The following is a 21,174-nucleotide window of genomic DNA, read 5'->3' as shown; positions in this document are numbered from 1 at the left end:
CTGGGAAGAGCTACATTAGTAGTATCACTCCTGAAACACAAAAAAAGCACTGGAGTGATGCTTTAGCACAGTTCAGTTTGTAACTCACAGTATGTGGTTGCAAAGCTTCACGATTTGGCATGGTCACTGGCTCAAGACATACTCTCTACCCAGACTCTCTCGACTCATATAACCCCACAAAAAACATTATAGGTTAAAAATGATCTGCAACAATTTTCAATCACCAGAGTAGTCTCTAGTCACAGAGTGCTAACTCCAGAAGGTCTGTTTATATCAGTCTAAGGTAAGTCCACAGAACCCTGTTGGATTTCAGGGTTGATATTTTTCTCACCTGACCCCACTACAAACTTGGATCCTCTTCATTACTCTATCTCCATACTAATGTTTCTTGACTAGCGACACTCAGCCTGGTATAATCACTGTCTTGGCGGCTGACCACAGGATTTGAAGTAGTTGTCTGGATCAATGAATTGCTGTTTGAGTAATATCCTTTTCTATTTATGAAGATTTAACATAATGCTTACCAAGACTATGTGTCATTGTTACTGGGATCAGCATTTCTTTCACTGGTAGTTTAACAGAGGGCAGGGAGGTAGTGGTGGCTGAGAGTGGTAGTACTTCCACACCCTGGCCCTCCGTCTCATAAATATATTGTCCCCTGTGTTGTGTGGAGGATGGCTCACTTACTTGCACATTAAAGTCCTCTCCAGTCTGTTGGGGGTTTTCTTTCCCAAATACCATGCAAAGACAGGCAGAGTCCAAATTCATTTTCAAACAAACAACCTTACTTATTTCTTGTCTCAGCTCGTCCAGAGTAATCACAGGTACAACACAGGATTCTTCACACATCATAACCTTTTCTTTCCCTGTGCCATCCTGTACACCCCCACGAATATTGCAGGGTCGTACCGTCATCTCCGGTACTGCAACGCTCTGTCTGGAAAGCCTAACTACCATCAGGAGTTCCCTGTCTGTTTCGCGCAGGACATTTAGGCATCTTCCCATGAAGTTTACTGCAACCATGTTGAAGCTGCCCTGTATTCCTTTGTCTCCCAAATGACCGTTACTCCTAGGCCCTGGACTAGCTGGTCTCCTTTACTTGAATGTTGCGTGGCTTAACTGCCCTGTCCGGGCTCCCAGGCTCTTCTCCCTCAATACAGGAAGCCCTCTCTTTTTTACACAGTTGGCCCCTCCTAACTTAACCAGTTCCTATCTTATTCTTATTACTAACTTACAATGACCCCCTCTAGTGGGCTAATCCAAATACTACACTTTCCCTATCTATACAGTAAAGGAACATACAGTTAGGTCCATATATATTTGGACAGAGACAACATTTTTCTAATTTTGGTTATAGACATTACCACAATGAATTTTAAACAAAACAATTCAGATGCAGTTGAAGTTCAGACTTTCAGCTTTCATTTGAGGGTATCCACAATAAAATTGGATGAAGGGTTTAGGAGTTTCAGCTCCTTAACATGTGCCACTCTGTTTTTAAAGGGACCAAAAGTAATTGGACAATTGACTCCAAGGCTATTTCATGGACAGGTGTGGGCAATCCCTTCGATATGTAATTCTCAATTAAGCAGATAAAAGGCCTGGAGTTGATTTGAGGTGTGTTGCTTGCATTGGGAAGGCTCTGCTGTGAAGTAAACATGCGGTCAGAGGAGCTCTCCATGCAGGTGAAACAAGCCATCCTTAAGCTGCGAAAACAGAAAAAACCCATCCGAGAAATTGCTACAATATTAGGAGTGGCAAAATCTACAGTTTGGTACATTCTGAGAAAGAAAGCACTGGTGAACTCATCAATGCAAAAAGACCTGGGCGCCCATGGAAGACAACAGTGATGGATGATCGCAGAATAATCTCCATGGTGAAGAGAAAGCCCTTCACAACAGCCAACCAAGTGAACAACACTCTCCAGGAGGTAGGCGTATCAATATCCAAATCTACCATAAAGAGAAGACTGCATGAAAGTAACTACAGAGGGTTCACTGCACGGTGCAAGCCACTCATAAGCATCAAGAATAAAAAGGCTATACTGGGCTTTGCTTAAAAAAACATCTAAAAAAGCCAGCAGAGTTCTGGAAGAACACTCTTTGGACAGATGAAACCAAGATCAACCTCTACCAGAATGATGGAAAGAGAAAAGTCTGGCTAAGGCGTGGTACAGCTCATGATCCAAAGCATACCACATCATGTGTAAAACACGGCGGAGGCAGTGTGATGGCTTGGGCATGCATGGCTGCCAGTGGCACTGGGTCACTAGTGTTTATTGATGATGTGACACAGGACAGAAGCAGCCGAATGAATTCTGAGGTATTCAGAGCCATACTGTGTGCTCAGATCCAGCCAAATGCAGCAAAACTGATTGGTCGTCGTTTCATACTACAGATGGACAATGACCCAAAACATAAAGCCAAAGCAACCCAGGAGTTTATTAAAGCAAAGAAGTGGAATATTCTTGAACGGCCAAGTCAGTCACCTGATCTCAACCCAATTGAGCATGCATTTCACTTGTTAAAGACTAAACTTCAGACAGAAAAACCCACAAACAAACAGCAGCTGAAAACCACCACAGTGAAGGCCTGCCGAGCATCAAAAAGGAGGAAACACAGCGTCTGGTGATGTCCATGAGTTCAAGACTTCAGGCAGTCATTGCAAAAAAAAGGGTTTTCAACCAAGCACTAAAAATGAACATTTTGTTTAAAATTATTGAATCTGTCCAATTACTTTTGGTCCCTTTTAAAAACAGGGTGGCACATGTTAAGGAGCTGAAACTCCTAAACCCTTCATCCAATAATAATGTGGATACCCTCAAATGAAAGCTGAAAGTCTGAACTTCAACTTCATCTGAATTGTTTTGTTTAAAATTCATTGTGGTAATGTCTATAACCAAAATTAGAAAAATGTTGTCTCTGTCCAAATATATATGGACCTAACTGTATATATATATATTATACAACATAGCAGCATTATGATACAAGGCATCATACAACATATCAGCATACATATGTATATATTAGACATTCAAGAACTTAGGAGCAGGTGCAGGGTATGAGCTGTCCTCTGTAACTTACAGTATTACCACAGGGCCCACTGGAGTAAAATGCAACTATTACTAATTTATGAGTGATAGCCTTTTAATAAATGTGTTATAACTTTACCTGTTCATGCATCAGAAAATAATATGTATACTATGGGCAGACATAAATTTGGGCTATATTACATTTGTCTGAGAGTGGTTACAGAAAGCAGCATAAAAAAATTAAAAAAATGTGTGCAAGACGTGCTATAATGGCAACTTATTTCTACTGGAAAACTGGTGAAAGTCTCTTAATAAATTTCCCTTTTTATGTTATTTACAGATATTTTGTGCCTGTTGACTGAATCATTTACTATCTGAAAATTTTCTCCAGCATTGCATCAATTTCTGACACTTAAAATATGAAAGCAAAGAAAAAAAAAATCGCCCTCATTTTTTTCTACCATGTTTATTTTTTTTTCCAGAGTAGTAGCTATAAGCCATAATCAATACTGACTCCTACTTGACCCAGGGTTGGGAGAATGGAGAAGGGAAGTAATTTAACTGTCTTATAAACTATCTACGTTGGCAAATTGTTTCGATTCTCACACAGGCTATACTAATTATTTTCTGGAGCACATGCTGTGTGACAAGTCCCCCATCCAAGGACATGTGTACTTCTGTAGAAAATGTTAACAATCATGAGGTCAGCTCAATGTAATGCTATTCCACATAGTCCCACCACTGCGCCAATGTAATTATAATTTACATTTAAGCCTGGTACCTGCCCATCGCTAGGTTATACTTAATTGGTGAGAGCGCCAATTTATAGACCTGCACTAAGATGATCTCGTAATAAAATAAATTGAAAAAATAGATATTTTGTAGTAATAGAAGTTTTAAAAATGATGTATAACTTAATTAAATACTTCAAGCATATGATTTAACAATAGTTATTCCCTGCCAGACTGTACCATACATTGAAATGAATGAAACCCTAAGGGTAAGTTCACACTAAGTGTTTTTTCAGGGGGTTTTTCTGCAGCAAAACCTGATCTCTTGGCAGGAAAGAAGCTGCAGAAAAAAACAATGTTTTCCTTGGCTTTTCTTGCATTTTTTTCCTTCGGTTTTTTTGCAGCGATTTTGGCATGCTAGATTTGTCTCTTGTGCATGCTGCTAAAGATTAGTATTAAAAAAAGAAGTCCTATTCCAAAGAATGAGGTTTTGGCATAAAAAAGCACTGCAGAAAATGATACCTGCGTTTTTGGTGTGTTTTTTTCAGCGTTTTTTTACCACCTATTCAAGTCAATGGGTGAAAAACGTTGAAAAAACGCTTTAAGAAGTGACATGCTCTTTGTACTAACCATTTATAAATAAAGACCTGGATGATCACAGAGGATTCTGGGCTGGAATGGAGGTTTGGGAGGTAAGGAAAGCTTCTTTTCTGTTTTACCATATCCTTCTGTCTTTTTTTTTCAAAACAGATAACCCATTTAATACTTTTGAAGTAATAGGGCCTAAAAAGCACAAATATAGCTGGTTGAAACACCCACAAAGTTGAAGGTCACCCTCATGATCAGAAGATTTATTACAAAACTACATAATGGATTCCATTCTCTAGATCCAGTAGAAAGAATATTAACTACCGTATTTTCTGGTGTATAAGACGACTGGGTGTATAAGACGACCCCCAACTTTTCCATATAAAATATGGAATTTGGGATATGCCCGCCATATAAGACGGGGGTCATCTTATACGCCCAGTCATCTTATATGGCGTGTGGTTCCCAGGGTCTGGAGGAGAGGAGACTCTCCTTCAGGCCCTGGGATCCATATTCATGTAAAAAATAAAGAATAAAAATAAAAAATATGGATATACTCACCCCTCCGACGAACCCTGGCTGTCACCGCTGCAAGCGTCTGCCTCCGTTCCTAAGAATGCAGAGAGTGAAGGACCTTTCGATGACGTCGCGGTCACGTGAGCGGTCAGGTGACCGGTCACCTGACTGCAACGTCATCGAAGGTCCTTCACTCTCTGCATTCTTAGGAACGGAGGCAGACGCTTGCAGCGGTGACAGCCAGGGTTCGTCGGAGGGGTGAGTATATCCATATTTTTTATTTTTATTCTTTATTTTTTACATGAATATGGATCCCAGGGCCTGAAGGAGAGTCTCCTCTCCTTCAGACCTGGGAACATCCAGGATCGCTCCCTGCACACGCCGTACCCGGTGTATAAGATGACCCCCGACTTTTGGGACAATTTTTAGGGGTTAAAAAGTCGTCTTATACGCCGGTAAATACGGTAATTCCCACTAAGGGAGATTGATATTCTTTTCACATATAGGAATGCTATGATATAGGACATGGAAACAGTTTTTAAATGGTGGGGGTTTAACTAACATAATTCATCAATCACTAAATTTTATGGTTTAAAAGGTTTTAAATGTAATCTTTCAGCATGTTTTTGCTATGTAATCTGAGGTTAGCATGAAGTCGGGGTTAAACACAGATTTCAACTATGTCACATGTCAAGCTGTGCACTGCTGTCTACTTACAGTGAAAGTTTTATAACTAGTACATTATCATTGCTATGACTAGCTGGGACATGCTTGCAAGTCTGACTCCACCCCTTCCTATTATAAGCAGCTCACTTTACTATGTACATACAGAACCTGGTGTGGGCGGGGGCAGCTTTCTCAGCTCTGCTTCATGCTATATCAAAGAACTCAGGTTGTGTCACAATTGCTGCACCAAATAATCTAAGTGATACATCTTCAGATTCAGATTCTCTTTTCCTACATTATGCTGCTGTCAAATGAGGTATCAAAACCTGGAGACAGATTCCCTTTAAGGATTTAACGTTTGCTTTAATTCTGAGTCCCATGTTTAACAGGTGGCCGTTAGTGGCCGTTAGTGCCATCATGCAAAAACCCTGTTACCCCTTCAATCTCAATATCAGTGGGATTCATGGACTTTGAATGCTTATTTAGTAGAAAAAACTTGGCACTCATGGGGCTGTAAAAAGTTGGCAGATCGCCGACTACCTATGTGCTAACCTACATACAAGTCCTTGTAGAAGTATCACTAAACAGCAGAACAACTACACTGAGAAATAGAATTCCTACAACTGTACCAGTTGTGATGAAGGTCCACACCAGGACCGAAAACGTTTAATGATATGTTGGATGCATAATTAATGGAACTGTTTTTCACTTTTTACCGCCCCATGAGTGCCAATTTTTTTCAAATTCATATGCTATAGGCTGAATACCCTACTTGGGCACCCCATCGCTTTACTGTAAGAGTGCCGTGAATATTATGTGTACTTTGAGTGTTTATTGTCAGAAACCATTGGCATATAACTCATCATTTTTTTAATTGTTCATTTGCTTCCTAAATGTAATGTTAAAGTACCACTACAGTGCTTTTTTTTATTTCCTCATTCAATAGCTTTCAGTAAAGTATGTTCAATATATGTATTAAAATACGCACTGGTCTCTGTTTTCTGCCATTTTCAGTGTTAGTTTGATTCCTCTCTTCCTCAACTTTCTAAATAGTTATTATTACTGAGTTTAATATGTAAACCATATACCATATATACTCGACTATAAGCTGACCCGAGTATAAGCCGAGACCCCTAATTTTGCCACAAAAAACTGGGAAAATTTATTGACTCGAGTATAAGCCTATGGTGGGAAATGCAGCAGCTACTGATAAATTTCAAAAACAAAAATAGATATTAATAGAAGTAAAAGTTTTTGAATATCCATATTGAATCAGGAGCTCCATATAAGGCTCCATACAGTTCATGATGGGCCCCATAAGATGCTCCATATTAAAATATACCCCATATAATGCTGTACAAAGATTAATAATGGCCCCATAGGATTCTCCATATTAACCCCTTCCCGACCTATGACGCATACGCTGTGTCATGAAAGTCGATGGCAATCCGACCTGTGATGCAGTGTATGCGTCATGGCGGGATCGCGTTCCTGCAGGTCGGGTGAAAGGGTTAACTGAAATTTCACCTGACCAGCAGGAACAGGGGGACTGGTACTTTAGCCCAGGGGGGGTGGATTTGCCGCCCCTTGGCTACGATCGCCCTGGTGACCACTTTGTCACCACCCCCCAGATCTGATTGGAGCTAGCGTCCATGTGATGCTAGCTCTCCATTCAGATATGGAGGGGCAGAAAAAATCATGGCTGCCTCGCTGTCCAGCTTCATGCCATCCATGGAAGCTAAACAGCGAGGTGCCTGCTTGCTGTCCTGCCACATACCGCGATCGCCGCCGCCATCGCCAGGTACTCCCCTCTAATGCCCTCCGCTCCCCCCCGCTGTCCAAATCCATGCCCCTGACCTCTGCTCCCTCCCCCTGCCCCAGTGATTACCCCCTCTGCTGCTGCCGGCTCCATCTCATCCATCTGCTGCTGCATCTCAGGCCCCCCACGTCTGACAGCCCCCTCCTTCCCCCAGTGATCACCCCCTGATCTCCCCCTGCCCCCTGATCTCCCCCCTGCCCCGCTGATCTCCCTTCTGCCCCACTGATCTTACCCTTGCCCAGCTGATCTCCCCTCTGCCCTGTGGATCTCCCCACTGCCCCGCTGATCTCACCTCTGCCCTGCTGATCTTACCCCTGCCCCGCTGATCTCACCTCTGCCCCACTGATATCCCCCTGCCCCGCTGATCTCCCCCTGCCCCACTGATTTTCCCTCTGCCCTGCTGATCTCCCCTCTACCCCACTGATCTCCCTCCACCCCGCTGATCTCCTCAATGGCCCGCTGATCTCCCCTCTGCCCCGCTGATCTCCCTCCACCCTGCTGATCTCCTTCCACCCAGCTGATTTCCCCCTGCCCTGTGGATCGCTCCCTGCCCCGCTGATCTCCCCACTGCCCCGCAGATCTCCCCCCTTCCCCAGTGAACACCCCCAGCCCCAGTTTTCCCATTAGGGTTAGAGTTGGGCTAAAGTGAGTTGGGCTAAAGTTAGCATTAGGTTTGGGGCTAAATTTAGGGTTAGGGTTGGGGCTAAAGTTAGGGTTGGGATTGGGGTTAGGGGTAGGGTTAGGATTAGGGTTGGGGTTAGGGGTAGAGGTAGGGGTAAAGTTAGGGGTAAGGTTAGGATTATGGTTGGGATTAGGGGTAGGGTTAGGGGTAGGGTTAGGGGTAGGGCAAGGGTGGGGATTAGGGTTAGGATTAGGGTTAGGGTTAGGGTAGGGTTAGGATTAGGGTTGGGATTAGAGGTAGGGTTAGGATTAGGGTTAGGGGTAGGGTTAGGATTAGGGTTGGGATTAGAGGTAGGGTTAGGATTAGGGTTGGGATTAGGGTTAGGGGTAAGGTTAGAGGTAGGGCTAGGGGTACAGTTGGGATTAGGGTTAGGGGTAGGTTTAGGGTTGGGACTAGGGGTAGGGTTAGAATTAGGGTTAGAATTAGGGTTAGGATTAGGGTTAGGGGTAAGGTTAGGATTAGGGTTGGGATTAGGGGTAGGGTTAGGGTTGGGATTAGGGTTAGGGGAAGGGTTGGGATTAGGGGTAGGGTTAGGGGTAGGGTTAAGATTAGGGCTGGGATTAGGGTTAGGGGTAGGATTAGGGTTAGGTTTAGGGTTGGGATTAGGGTTAGCGATAGGGTTAGGTTTGGGATTAGGGGTAGGGTTAGGATTAGGGTTCGGAATTAGGGTTGAGATTAGGGTTATGTTTGGGATTAGGGGTAGGGTTAGGGTTGGGAATAGGATTAGGGGTAGGGTTAGGATTTGGGTTAGGGTTAGTGGTAGGGTAAGGATTAGGGTTGGGATTAGGGGTAGGGTTAGGGTTGGGATTAGGGTTAGGGGTAGTGTTAGGTTTGGGATTAGGGGTAGGGTTAGGATTAGGGTTGGGATTAGAGATAGGGTTAGGATTAGGGTTAGGGTTGGGATTAGGGTTAGAGGTGTGTTGGGGTTAGGGTTGGAGTTAGAATTGGGGGGTTTCCACTGTTTAGCCACTGTTTTTTATTTCCTCATTCAATAGCTTTCAGTAATGTATGTTCAATATATGCATTAAAATACACACTGGTCTCTGTCTTCTGGCATTTTCAGTGTTAGTTATATTCCTCTCTTCCTCAACTTTCTAAATAGTTATTACTACTGAGTTTAATATGTAAACCATATACCGTATATACTCAACTATAAGCTGACCCGAGTATAAGCCGAGACCCCTAATTTTGCCACAAAAAACTTGGAAAATGTATTGACTTGAGTATAAGCCTAGGGTGGGAAATGCAGCAGCTACTGGTAAATTTCAAAAATAAAAATAGATACCAATAAAAGTAAAATTAATTGAGACATCAGTAGGCTGTGTTTTTGAATATTCATATTGAATCAGGAGCTCCATATAATGCTCCATAAAGTTCATGATGGTCCCCATAACATGCTCCATACAAAATACGCCCCATATAATGCTCCATAAAGTTCATGATGGGCCCCATAAGATGCTCCATATTAAAATATACCCCATATAATGCTGCACAAAGATTAATAATGGCCGCATAAGATTCTCCATATTAAAATATGCCCCATATAATTCTGCATAAAAGGTTAATGATGGCCCATAAGATGCTCCATAGAATAATATGCCCCATATAATGCTGCATAAAAGGTTAATGATGGCCCCATAAGTTGTTCCATAGAATAATATGCCCCATATGCTGCTCCATAAAAATTTATGGCCCCATAAGATGCTCTATAGAATAATATAACCCCATATGCTGCTCCATAAAGGTTGATGGCCCCATAAGATGCTCCAATTGAATAATATAACCCCATATGCTGCTGCTGTGATTTTAAAAAATGACATACTCATCTCTCGTCACTGGGGGAGAGTTCTCGGGGTCCTGAGTATGTGGGGTCACAGGCGCACTATGGGGTCCATGTGCAGGAGTCACCGCTGACTCAGGACACCGGTACTTGCGATACTCACCTGTCCCCATTCCACCGCCACACGCCGCTGTCTTCCGGGTCTCTGCAGTAACTGTTCAGGCAGAGAGCTCGCACTAACCACATCATCGCTTCCTCTGACCTGAACATCACAGTCAGAGGACGCAGAAGACGGAGCCCGGTGGTGGAACCGGGACAGGTGAATATCGCATGGCCCACCCTCCCCGTCATACTTAACCTCCCGGCGCGGTCTCTGCAAGTCCCTGATTCTCTGATGGTCTCTGACGCCTGCAGTTTGTTCTTCTGTTCAGCAGTCACATGCTACTGCTCATTAAAGTAATGAATATGCGCTCCGCCAATGGGAGTGGAGGCGCGTCCATACTCATTACTTAATGAGCGGTACTACGTGACTGCTGAATACAGGAACAAGCTGCCACCGCCGAGAACATCTGAGAAGCAGGGACATGCAGAGACCGTGCCGGGAGCAGGTGAGTATGATGTGACAGCCGCCACTCCTGCTGCTCCCCCTCCCCAGCCGACCCCCTGGGATAATGACTCGAGTATAAGCCGAGGGAGCACTTTCAGCCTTAAAAAATGGGCTGAAAATCTCGGCTTATACTCAAGTATATATAGATAGATAGATAGAAAACTTGGTTAAAAACTACCAATCAAGGTATCTGATGTGGATTCAGCAAGGTAGAAGTACTAAAATATAACTTTGAATATATTGCGATAAAATAGTCACAGGCTAATTGACAAACAATATACATACAGACACACGATTGACCTCATAAATAGTTGTCATCTAACCAAAATAGATTGCACTAATCAGTGCTCATTTGCAATGAGGTGCCTATCGAAGTGATATATATCATCTGTATTCATATAGTACAAAGGAGTGATCTCACCGTATGTCCCGGAGGTGTCCCAACAGACTGGTCTAGGTCAGATGATGGGATATAGAAAGTGGGTGGCATCACATAAAAGCCACACATTTTCCACAGTATTCTCCCAAGGATCAAGTAAAGAGGTGCCCCGTGGTACTCCCAGGGAGAATCCACATCATATATATATATATATCCTGAATTCTCCCCGAACACAACTTTTCTCTATGAGGGGATTAGATTCTCTTTATCAGAAAGCACAAAACTGACTGTTCTAACAATATAGTAAGAGAGTTAGGCTGGGGTCTCATTTGAAAGTGTAATGTGAGAAACTCACTCGAGTCTCTTGCCTCAATACCCAACACTGCCGCCGGCACTCGGACCGGAGCGTGCGGCTGCATGTATTTCTATGCAGCTGCACACTCTGGACCCGAGTGCCGGTGGCAGCACAGGGTATTGATGCGAGAGACTTGCACGAGTTTCTCGCATCACACTCGCAAGTGTGACCTCGCCTTTCTCAAAATCTTGGACTTATGAATAGTCAAGTCAAGTCCAGGTACATTTTTTGTTTTTTCTTTTCTGTACCTGCGGTTTAAAAGTTCTAAAGTTTTTCTTGTTGTTTTTAAATATTTTTTGTCTGTTTTACTCACGATACATGGAACCTAATTTTTATGTCATTTTTACATTCAACATTCTATATTTTATACAAATATTAAGAGAGAAATGTAATACAAAATAAGGAAAACAGGTCCATTTTTCAAACTTTTTTAAAGACTACAAAAGGTCACTAATATACAATTATAGTTGTTCTCCTTTCCAATATAATTATTGTTATATATTGGACATCCCGTTTTTGGGGCACTGCGGTCCTGATTTTGGTCTGCTAAGAACCAGTAGCCCCTGTTCCCTTCAGGCAATTGGACCTGAGCAGAACCCACAATTAATGCTTCCTGTTCTTTATTTACAGTGCTCATTTGAAGGTGTCTATAAAGCAATCAGGAAGGCAGCGATGGTAATAAGCCGTCTCATCCTTTTGGTGTCTATTCTGGCTATCTCTGATGATTTCATTTCCATTTCTGCAGCTGCATAATCTCAATGCAGCTCCTGACTCGGTGAGGACATTCTGTAACATTCTTGCAGAATCATATGCGGGACACCTCAACATTTTAAAACATTGGAACTGTTAAAATATTATTCATGGGTGGACTTTTACTTTAAATAGTTGAATAATTAACATAATAAGCAAAGAAAATATCAAATAAAAATAAACAAAATTGTCTATATTATTGTTTTATCAGGATAAAGAAGCAATCGCATATAATAGAATAGAGCCGGTCCCATCATGAATTAATACAGTATCTCTTTTCAGACGACACTGCAGGAATATAATGTTGGAAGCCACTTGTTCAGTACTTCTGCTATCTATTCATCCCTGGCTTTATATTTGTTATTCAATATTCATTATTGTCCTTGGTGAATTTCCTAGTACAAGTGATTGTATCTATGTGATGAAAAAAGCAGAATTTAAAATACACAATGATCGAATATCCAAACAAAATATATTCTGCATAAAACGATAAGGATCTAAATCTGTCACCTTCTTTTAAATCCTACATATTGCATTCATCTAAAAATCTATGAGCTGCCATCAAGATTTATTTTTGTCTTTTCAGGCATTTATCATTTGCCTAATGTATTCTGTATCATTATTTGTAGCGTGAATGCAAACAAGCAGGTTCACAGTTAAATTGTTTTGTCTCCTTTGTCTTTTTCAATTTAATTTATTTGATGCTGCATGAAAATAAAAGAGTTACTCTATGAGATTGGTTTACTGAGCATTTCAGGATCACTACTTCACCAAAAGATTAAATGAGGAAATATTCCTAAATATACATGGAAGACTTTCAGAGAAGTTGGTAAGTAGAGCAACATTATATGACTGAGCTGGTCGCATTTGATACTGCTATCTTAAAAAAAGAAAAACAGAACTGGTCACAAAAAGAAGAAAATGAAAATCTGCCTGATAACACAAAGGAATTATTTTAATAATTGAGTAACAATGACTCCATTAATTTCTATGAGAGGTCCAAAAATTGCTCAGTCTGCTTCATCCATAATTTTTTGTTGCTCTCAGAAATAAGGACAGAATCATACATGTGCGGCAACTAGAGTTCAGAGGATCTCCCAAAACCAGAATAATCAGGAAGGGTCTGGCAATTGAATTTGAAGTGCCCAATTCTTCTCTTCCCTGACATCATCCAATGGTGGAAAGTTGGGAAAGTTGGGAGCCGCACATAGACTTCAGCTATTAGGCTTATCTCATTGAAATTGGCAGGTTTGACATGTGTCTGAAATATTAGGTTGCTTTCACACATCAGGTTTTTTGTTTCAGGCTAATTCTGGCTCTTCCGAAAAAAAAACGGAATCGGAATAGTGTAAAACCGGATCCGGCTTTTTCCCCATTGACTTGTATTAGTGCCGGATTGCGCCGGATGGCCCAGCGTTCCTTCCGGTTTGATGCCGGATCCGGCGGACAATCGATTCCAGCGTCTGGAAAAAATGTCTACTGTAGCGTTTTTTTGTCTGCGGCGAAAAAGCCAGGAGGGCCGGATCCGGCCTTACTGGCTTTTCGCTGCAATGTCTATGGACGCCGGATAGTGCCGGATCCGGAAAATGGCGGATCCGGCGGCCTGATCCGGCTTTTTACACTGAGCATGCTCAGAAACTGTGGGCCTGCCCCAGGACTAAATATAAAGCAATGCCATTGAGGCCTTCACTCATTTCCAGCCATACTGCCAGCCAGAGAGACCACAAGAGAGACACACCCTGCCAAGACAGAAGAACAAAGGAGCCAGAGAGCGGAGCCAGCTACAAACCTGCCACAGAACTCAGCCAGCTCTCCTGCCACAGAGGGCTGCCAGCTACCTGCCACAAAGGCCTGCCAGCTATAACCTGCCACAGAGCCCAGCCAGCCAAGCCGTACCAGAGCAGACATCTCTTCTTCTGGGAGCCCTCCTCCCCGTCGGCAGCGCACTGAGGTAAATATGTTTTTAACATGATTTTGCTCTCCTGCTCCCTCACTGTCTTGTGTGTGTGTGTGTCTGTGTGTGTGTGTCTGTGTGTGTATGTGTGTCTGTTTGTGTATGTGTGTGTGTGTGTGTGTGTGTGAATGTATGTCTGTGTGTGTATTTGTGTATGTATGTGTATATTGATGTATTTTGTCATTTTGCATCTTTGTAGGAAGCTGCTGAAGCTGCTGACGTAGTCCAAGAGGTGCTCCCAAAAGAAGAGGGAAGGGGTGGAGAAAGACATGGAGAGGGTTCACAATTGGTATGTTTCTTTCACGTATTGCGGAACCACAACCTAACACTACACACAACACATAACACTAGATACTTAAAGATAGAACACAACACATACAAGCTGATACATTCAGACATCACACAACTAGTGTTGAGCGATACCGTCCGATACTTGAAAGTATCGGTATCGGAAAGTATCGGCCGATACCGGCAAAGTATCGGATCCAATCCGATACCGATACCCGATACCAATACAAGTCAATGGGACTCATGTATCAGACGGTATTCCTGATGGTTCCCAGGGTCTGAAGGAGAGGAAACTCTCCTTCAGGCCCTGGGAACCATATTAATGTGTAAAAGAAAGAATTAAAATAAAAAATATTGCTATACTCACCTCTCCGACGCAGCCTGCACCTTACCGAGGGAAGCGGCAGCGTTCTTTGTTTAAAATTTGCGCTTTTCTTTCCTTTACTGAAGTCCCGGCTTGTGATTGGTCGCGTGCCGACCATGTGGCCGGGACGCAACCAATCACAGCAAGCCGTGACGTAATTTCAGGTCCTTAAGGATTTTAAAATTACGTCCCGGCTTTGTGATTGGTTGCGTCGCAGTCACATGGGAGACGCAACCAATCACAAGCCGTGACGTCAGGGGAGGCTGGACACGCGCGCATTTTAAAATGGGCGCGTGTCCAGCCTCCCGTGACGTCCCGGCTTGTGATTGGTTGCGTCGCGATCAACCAATCACAAGCCGGGAGGCTAGACACGCGCGCATTTTAAAATTTTAAAATGCGCGCGTGTCCAGCCTCCCGGCTTGTGATTAGCCGGGACGTAATTTTAAAATCCTTAAGGACCTGAAATTACGTCACGGCTTGCTGTGATTGGTTGCGTTGCCCATGTGACTGCGACGCAACCAATCACAACGCCGGAACGTAATTTTAAAATCCTGAAGGACCTGAAATTACGTCACGGCTTGCTGTGATTGGTTGCGTCCCGGCCACATGGTTGGCACGCGACCAATCACAAGCCGGGACTTCAGTAAAGGAAAGAAAAGCGCGAATTTTAAACAAAGAACGCTGCCGCTTCCCTCGGTAAGGTGCAGGCTGCGTCGGAGAGGTGAGTATAGCAATATTTTTTATTTTAATTCTTTCTTTTACACATTTTTACATTAATGTTGTTTCGATACCGATACCCGATACCACAAAAATATCGGATCTCGGTATCGGAATTCCGATACAGCAAGTATCGGCCGATACCCGATACTTGCAGTATCGGAATGCTCAACACTACACACAACACATAAAAAACTTATCATTATAGATATCACATGGCACACAACACATAGAAAGGCTACCTACAAGCACAACATTTTTATGTTATTTTTCTTCTAGTGTTCGGATTCTGGTGCTCAATCAAGAGGTCCTTCCAGTGGCTCCCAGGGTCGTCGGCGTGAGAGTCGTGGTGGCCGTCCTCGTGTTTTTTTTATTTTTTATTTTTGTAGGTTTTCTATGTTTACAATTTTGTGTTAATTTATTTTTCCCTTTTTTATAACAGGCTTCACAGCGTGTGCCTGATTCTGATGGTGAGGAGGTCGGCCTTGATATTGACCTCCTCATCGATCTTGTCCGAGACAGGGAGCCGCTGTGGAACATGGGTGACCGCCGCCATGCTGATATCACAGTGACCCGTTGACTCTGGGAGCAAATCTGCCAAGAACTTATATCGAGATGGGAGGACCTTGATGTTCAGCCCCATAATCAAGAACGTAAGTATCCACAGTTCAGTTTTGTTGATGCATTCTAAGTAGTGTTGAGCGATACCGTCCGATACTTGAAAGTATCGGTATCGGAAAGTATCGGCCGATACCGGCAAAGTATCGGATCCAATCCGATACCGATACCCGATACCAATACAAGTCAATGGGACTCAAGTATCGAACGGTATTCCTGATGGTTCCCAGGGTCTGAAGGAGAGGAAACTCTCCTTCAGGCCCTGGGATCCATATAAATGTGTAAAATAAAGAATTAAAATAAAAAATATTGCTATACTCACCTCTCCGACGCAGCCTGGACCTCAGCGAGGGAACCGGCAGCGTTGTTTGTTTAAAATTCGCGCGTTTACTTGGTTACGTGAAGTCCCGGCTTGTGATTGGTCACGGCGGCCATGTTGCCGGGACGCGGACCAATCACAGCAAGCCGTGACGAAATTTCGTCACGGCTTGCTGTGATTGGTCCGCGTCCCGGCAACATGGCCGCCGTGACCAATCACAAGCCGTGACGTCACGGGAGGCTGGACACGCGCGCATTTTAAAATGCGCGCTTTTCCTTCCTCCCGGCTTGTGATTGGTTGCGCCGCGGTCAACCAATCACAAGCCGTGATGTCACGGGAGGCTGGACACGCGCACATTTTAAAATGCGCGCGTGTCCAGCCTCCAGTGACGTCCCGGCTTGTGATTGGTCACGGCGGCCATGTTGCCGGGACGCGGACCAATCACAGCAAGCCATGACGTAATTTCGTCACGGCTTGCTGTGATTGGTCCGCGTCCCGGAAACATGGCCGCCGTGACCAATCACAAGCCGTGACGTCACGGGAGGCTGGACACGCGCGCATTTTAAAATGCGCGCTTTTCCTTCCTCCCGGCTTGTGATTGGTTGCGCCGCGGTCAACCAATCACAAGCCATGATGTCACGGGAGGCTGGACACGCGCACATTTTAAAATGCGCGCGTGTCCAGCCTCCAGTGACGTCCCGGCTTGTGATTGGTCACGGCGGCCATGTTGCCGGGACGCGGACCAATCACAGCAAGCCGTGACGTAATCGTCACGGCTTGCTGTGATTGGTCCGCGTCCCGGCAACATGGCCGCCGTGACCAATCACAAGCCGTGACGTCACGGGAGGCTGGACACGCGCGCATTTTAAAATGCGCGCTTTTCCTTCCTCCCGGCTTGTGATTGGTTGCGCCGCGGTCAACCAATCACAAGCCGTGATGTCACGGGAGGCTGGACACGCGCACATTTTAAAATGCGCGCGTGTCCAGCCTCCAGTGACGTCCCGGCTTGTGATTGGTCACCGCGGCCATGTTGCCGGGACGCGGACCAATCACAGCAAGCCGTGACGTAATTTCATCACGGCTTGCTGTGATTGGTCCGCGTCCCGGCAACATGGCCGCCGTGACCAATCACAAGCCGGGACTTCACGTAACCAAGTAAACGCGCGAATTTTAAACAAACAACGCTGCCGGTTCCCTCGCTGAGGTCCAGGCTGCGTCGGAGAGGTGAGTATAGCAATATTTTTTATTTTAATTCTCTCTTTTACACATTATTACATTAATGTTGTTGCGATACCCGATACCCGATACCACAAAAGTATCGGATCTCGGTATTGGAATTCCGATACAGCAAATATCGGCCGATACCCGATACTTGCAGTATCGGAATGCTCAACACTAATTCTAAGTATTGTTTCTAACCAAGTTGTGTTTCTCCTTTTTTAACAGGTGAGAGGATTGTGAAAAGGTGGTGGTCAATCCGGGATCGCTTTAAGAAGGAGTTCAACAAAGAGATGTGGGCCCCGAGTGGATCTGGAGGGCGCAGGAGCAAATACAAGTATGCCCAAGCCCTGTCGTTCCTCAGGTCAACGATGGTAACACGATGGTAAATATTACCCACCACATGCACTAACAAATGTCTAACCTCTTTTGCTCTTTCAGCCAGGGCCATGCAATGACAGTATATTAATTGTTTGTTTTTCTCTTTTGTTCCACAGCACCGTCGGGAGCACTCGGGAGCCTGCAGCACAGTTGAACCCTTCTGCGGCGATCCCTCAGGAGGCCGCCACCGAGGGACACTTTGACAGTGAGGAGCCCTCTGCACCTTCCCACTCTGCACCTTCCCACTCTGCACCTTCCCACACATCGGATCCCTCTGTCCCATCCACGAGCACTGGAGCATCCTGGCCGGTTCCATTGCATGTATCTGCTGGTGAGGATATATCGTTTCCTGTACCCCACCCCTCTGCTGCAGCCACCTCTAGTGGCTCCTGTTCCACCAGCCACAATACTTCCAGCGTTCCCGTGCCCCTTCCCACCAGCCACACTGCCAGTGTCCCGCCCGTGCCCCTTCCCACCAATAAGATGATCCTGACCCATACGACTTCCCATCCACTTCATCCGCGCCTCCTCTCCCTGGCCACTACCACCAGCCTGTTTCACCTCCTTCCCAACCCTCTTCTCCACCCATCACTGATTCTGCCTCCCAATCCTCCAAAAACATCACCTACACCCCTCCATCCTACCAAATTCCTAACCCCAATCCCACTTTCTTGCCCACCCGGTCAATTGCCTTCTCCACTCCTTCACCACTACCTATTGATCCTTCCCCCACCACTAGGGTTGAGCGAAACGGGTCGATCATTTTCAAAAGTCGCCGACTTTTGGCTAAGTCGGCGTCTCATGAAACCCGATCCGACCCCTGTGCTTGTCGGCCATGCGGTACGCGACTTTCGCGCCAAAGTCGCGTTTCAATGACGCGAAAAGCGCCATTTCTCAGCCAATGAAGGTGAACGCAGAGTGTGGGCAGCGTGATGACATAGATCCTGGTCCCCACCATCTTAGAGAAGGGCATTGCAGTGATTGGCTTGCTGTCTGCGGCGTCACAGGGGCTATAAAGGGGCGTTCCCGCCGACCGCCATCTTACTGCTGCTGATCTGAGCTTAGGGACAGGTTGCTGCCGCTTCATCAGAAGCAGGGAGAGCGTTAGGCAGGGTCCACTAACCACCAAACCGCTTGTGCTGCAGCGATTTCCACTGTCCAACACCACCTTCGGTGTGCAGGAACAGTGGAAGCTATTTTTTTTTTTTTTTCCCCTCAGCGCTGTAGCTCATTGGGCTGCCCTAGAAGGCTCCGTGATAGCTGTATTGCTGTGTGTACGCCACTGTGGAAACCAACTGCTTTTTTCAAAGCACATATCCTCTTGTTCCTTCCTTTCTGCACAGCTATCTTTTTTGTTTGTCCACACTTTTTATTTAATTTGTGCATCAGTCCACTCCTATTGCTGCCTGCCATACCTGGCTTACATTACTGCAGGGAGATAGTAATTGTAGGACAGTTTTTTTTTTTTTTTTGTTTTTTTTTTGTGGGAGATTAAGATTGGCATTTCTGCTACAGTGCCATCCCTGTGTGTGCCATCTCTCACTGAGTGGGCCATAGAAAGCCTATTTATTTTTTCCGTGATTTGTGTTCTAAAATCTACCTCAACACAGAAACACTACATCAATCAGTGGGAGAAAAATATTGGCCTCAGTCAGGGCTTGTGTGCCACTGCTGTGTGTGCGCTATCTCTCATTCAGTGGGCTATAGCAAGCCTATATTTTTTTTTTTTTTTTTTTTTTAATATTATTTGGTTTCAAAAGTCTCCCTGAAAAAAAAAAAAAACCTAAAAAAACAGTGGGAGAGTAATATTGCCCTTTCAGCTTGTGTGCCAGTCTTGACTCCTGGGTGTGCCACCTCTCTCCCTCTCATTCAGTGGGCCATAGAAAGCCTATTTATTTTTTTTTTTAAATATTATTGGGTTTCTAAAGTCTCCCTGAAAAAAACAAAAAATACATAAAAAAACAGTGGGAGAGTAATATTGCCCTTTCAGCTTGTGTGCCAGTCTTGACTCCTGGGTGTGCCACCTCTCTCCCTTTCATTCAGTGGGCCATAGAAAGCCTATTTATTTTTTTTTTTAAATATTATTGGGTTTCTAAAGTCTCCCTGAAAAAACAAAAAAAACCTAAAAAAACAGTGGGAGAGTAATATTGCCCTTTCAGCTTGTGTGCCAGTCTTGACTCCTGGGTGTGCCACCTCTCTCCCTCTCATTCAGTGGGCCATAGAAAGCCTATTTATTTTTTTTTTTAAATATTATTGGGTTTCTAAAGTCTCCCTGAAAAAAACAAAAAATACATAAAAAAACAGTGGGAGAGTAATATTGCCCTTTCAGCTTGTGTGCCAGTCTTGACTCCTGGGTGTGCCACCTCTCTCCCTCTCATTCAGTGGGCCATAGAAAGCCTTTTTTTTTTTTGGTTTTTTTAATATTATTTGGTTTCTAAAGTCTCCCTGAAAAAAACAAAAAAAACATAAAAAACAGTGGGAGAGTAATATTGCCCTTTCAGCTTGTGCGCCAGTCTTGACTCCTGGTTGTGCCACCTCTCTCTCTCTAATTGTGGGCCATAGAAAGCCTTTTTTTTTTTTTTAAATATTATTGGGTTTCTAAAGTCTCCCTGAAAAAACAAAAAATACATAAAAAAACAGTGGGAGAGTAATATTGCCCTTTCAGCTTGTGTGCCAGTCTTGACTCCTGGGTGTGCCACCTCTCTCCCTCTCATTCAGTGGGCCATAGAAAGCCTTTTTTTTTTTTGGTTTTTTTAATATTATTTGGTTTCTAAAGTCTCCCTGAAAAAAACAAAAAAAACATAAAAAACAGTGGGAGAGTAATATTGCCCTTTCAGCTTGTGCGCCAGTCTTGACTCCTGGTTGTGCCACCTCTCTCTCTCTAATTGTGGGCCATAGAAAGCCTTTTTTTTTTTTTTTTTTAATATTATTTGGTTTCTAAAGTCTCCCTGAGAAAAAAAAATAAATAAATTAGGTGGGAGATTAATATTGACATTAGTGCTTGAGTGACAGTCCTGCGTGTGTGTCATCTCTGTGATTTTGTGCCACAGAAAACAGAGTGTGTAACATTGTGCCTGATTTTCCTTGTGGTCTCACCAACCTGTTAAGGGATATTGAAATCATACTGAAGTTATAGCTCACCGTGTAAGTTGTTTGATAGCAACAAATAAAGTTACTTTGGTTAAGATTTTAAAACAATGAGGAAGTCTGGTGCAAGAGGTCGTCGTGGGCGTTCATTGTCAGCTGGTAATGATGGTAGTGGTAGTGGAGCATCAGGTGGTCGTGGGGATAAAAATATTCCACCTAAGTCTGGAGCTGTGGAGCCAGTTTCGTCGTCAGGCTACACAAGGCCTCGAACGCTCTCTTTTCTGGGAGTAGGAAAACCGCTTTTAAAGGCGGAGCAGCAACAGC

Source organism: Ranitomeya variabilis, chromosome 2, assembly GCF_051348905.1.
Source record: "Ranitomeya variabilis isolate aRanVar5 chromosome 2, aRanVar5.hap1, whole genome shotgun sequence".
Classification (NCBI taxonomy): Eukaryota; Metazoa; Chordata; class Amphibia; order Anura; family Dendrobatidae; genus Ranitomeya; species Ranitomeya variabilis.
The sequence above is the reverse complement of the archived record's forward strand: the minus strand, read 5'-3'. Positions refer to the sequence as shown.